This window comes from Bombina bombina, chromosome 7 (assembly GCF_027579735.1).
Source record: "Bombina bombina isolate aBomBom1 chromosome 7, aBomBom1.pri, whole genome shotgun sequence".
NCBI lineage: Eukaryota > Metazoa > Chordata > Amphibia > Anura > Bombinatoridae > Bombina > Bombina bombina.
Genome location: NC_069505.1, coordinates 166,260,415 through 166,263,103, shown reverse-complemented (window position 1 = coordinate 166,263,103; position 2,689 = coordinate 166,260,415).

The following is a 2,689-nucleotide window of genomic DNA, read 5'->3' as shown; positions in this document are numbered from 1 at the left end:
GTGTCACGGACAGTTTTCGGCAGCAGCTGCTGTAGGTGGGAGATAGAATAGATCTGGGATTTCCTTAGATCCGCAGTGTGACTATATTATAATAGTATAAAAGAGAGAGTCTAGAGAGTTCTACCATTTTTCTAGATAAGGGCTGCCTTTAAGTCCCTATTATGTCCCACCATGCCTACAATTAAGATTACCCAAACTACTCACGACTCACTAGTGAAAAATTCCAAAATGTAAATCCATCCATTTTATGTTAAAGTAAACTGAACTCACTCAGGCAGGCTCATGTTAATCATCGAAGAGCTTGCTCCTAGGGCTCAGAGCTGAACTTCACTACTGAACTTCGCGCCTCTCTGTCGGCTCTCTCTTCCCCGCCTACTATGATCATGATGAAAGAGAGAGCCGGGCGCTGATTGGCTGGGCTCTGGCAGAGGCTACCAATAGATATAGCCTCCATTGAGCTTTATGGCCTGCACGTTAAGCACCAGTGGATGGCAATCTTTAGCAATGCACCTCTAGCACATCCATATTGTGCAAAGGAGGGGCAGCGGAACGGCTCACAGCCTCTCCTTTGCACAATATGGAATCTTGATGGATGGCAAAGTATATGCATTGCTACATATATTTTTTTGCATGGCGGCAGAGGGCTCAGAGGGCTGGGGGGGTACATTAGGATACAAAATATATATATATTATATTATAACAAAAAAAAATATATATATTTTTTTCATTATTAATAAAGTGTAATTACACACATAGGACAGGGGAGGCGCTGCCTCCCCTGCCTCCTATGACTGCACGTCACTGCCACTCTAGGTATTAGTATACCAGCATTGGAAACATCAAATAACCAAGAGAAAAGGAAGGAGGGCTATTTGCCTAATCCTAGAACTGTTCAGGAAGGAAGGGGACATCAATGGATAAGAGTCCCGACTAGGAGAAAGCAACAGGAAAGGACTAACAATGATGTAGAGTCAATTTCTAATACTTGCTTAGAGACAATACCAAATTCTAATACTTAAAGGCTGTTGGCTCAAGATGAGAGACTATGATCTTAGCACTGGCTTAGGGTGTTAAAAAATCATATATATAGTTAGTATGTTAAGACTATGGATTATTCCTAACTGCTTTTTATTATTATTTCTCTCTCTTAGAGATGGTTAATATTTAAGAGTCACTTTTAGTATAAATGCACTATGGTTATATAAGTAAGAAAGTGTGGGGTAAAGGGTTTTTTTTTTTTTTTTTTTTACACTTAAACACTTAAAGGTCACATTAAGTTTTTAAGAAAGATGGAGATATGGGAATTTTAAGCTAGTAATTAAACATAAACCCCCTCCACCTTTTCTATTATGGAAAAGGGGGGAGGGTGGGGAATTTGTTGGGTTTTTTTTTTTTTTTTTTTTTTTTTTTTCACAGGAACACGTGTGTGTGAATTTAATTTTTTTTTTTTTTTTTTTTAAACACTTAAAGGTCACATTAAGTTTCTGAGAAAAGATGGTGATTTGAGAAATAATTAAGTATAACCCCCCTCCACCTTTTCAATTTTAGGAAAAGGGTAGGGCGGGGAATTTTTGTTTTTTTTTCACAAGAACACGGGAGCAAAGAAAAAAGAATAGAAAAAAAGTAAGGGTTTTTTTTTTTTTTTTCCTCTTATTTAAACACTTAAAGGTCACATTAAGTTTCTGAGAAAAGATGGAGATTTGAGAAATAATTAAGTATAACCCCCCTCCACCTTTTCAATTATGGGAAAAGGGTAGGGTGGGGAATTTTTGTTTTTTTCACAAGAACACGGGAATAAAGAAAAAAGAATAGGTTTTTTCCTTTCTCTCACATTTAAACACTTAAAGGTCACATTAAAGAGACATTAAACTCAATTTTTTTCTTTCATGATTCAGATAGAGAATACAATTTTAAACAACTTTCTAATTTACTTCTGTTATCTAATTTGCTTCATTCTCTTGATATTCCTTCCTGAAAAGCATATCTAGATATGCTCAGTAGCTTCTGATTGGTGGCTGCACATATTTGCCTCCTGTGATTGGCTCACCCATGTGCGTTGCTATTTCTTTAACAAAGGCTATATAAAGGGTGAAGCAAATTAGATAATAGAAGTAAATTGGAATGTTGTTTAAAATTATATTCTCTGTCTGAATCATGAAAGAAATTTTTTGGGTTTAATGTCCCTTTAAGTCTTAGAGAAAAGACGTTGATTTGAGAATTTTTAAGTATAATCCCCCTCCACCTCTTCTATTATGGAGAGGGGGTGGGGTAGGGAATTTTGGAACACGGGTGTGAATTTTAAATTTTTTTTTTTTTTTTTTTTATTTTTTTTTTTCTACACAGGAACACGGGTGTGAATTTAAATTTTTTTTTTTTTTTTTTTTTTTACACAGGAACATGGGTGTGAATTAAAGGTCACATTAAGTTTCTGAGAAAAGATGGAGATTTGAGAAATAATTAAGTATAACCCCCCTCCACCTTTTCAATTTTAGGAAAAGGGCAGGGCGGGGAATTTTTTTTTTTTTTTTATTTATTTTAGGAGAAATTTACAATTTAATGCTGATGAACTAGTTACATATTAAGGAAGTTAGTTTGGTATAGAGGAATTTATTAAATTCAATAGGGAAGGAAAGGAGCACGAAGGCTCTACCTAGTAAGGATCTTTTTGGGAGTATAATAATATTTGTAA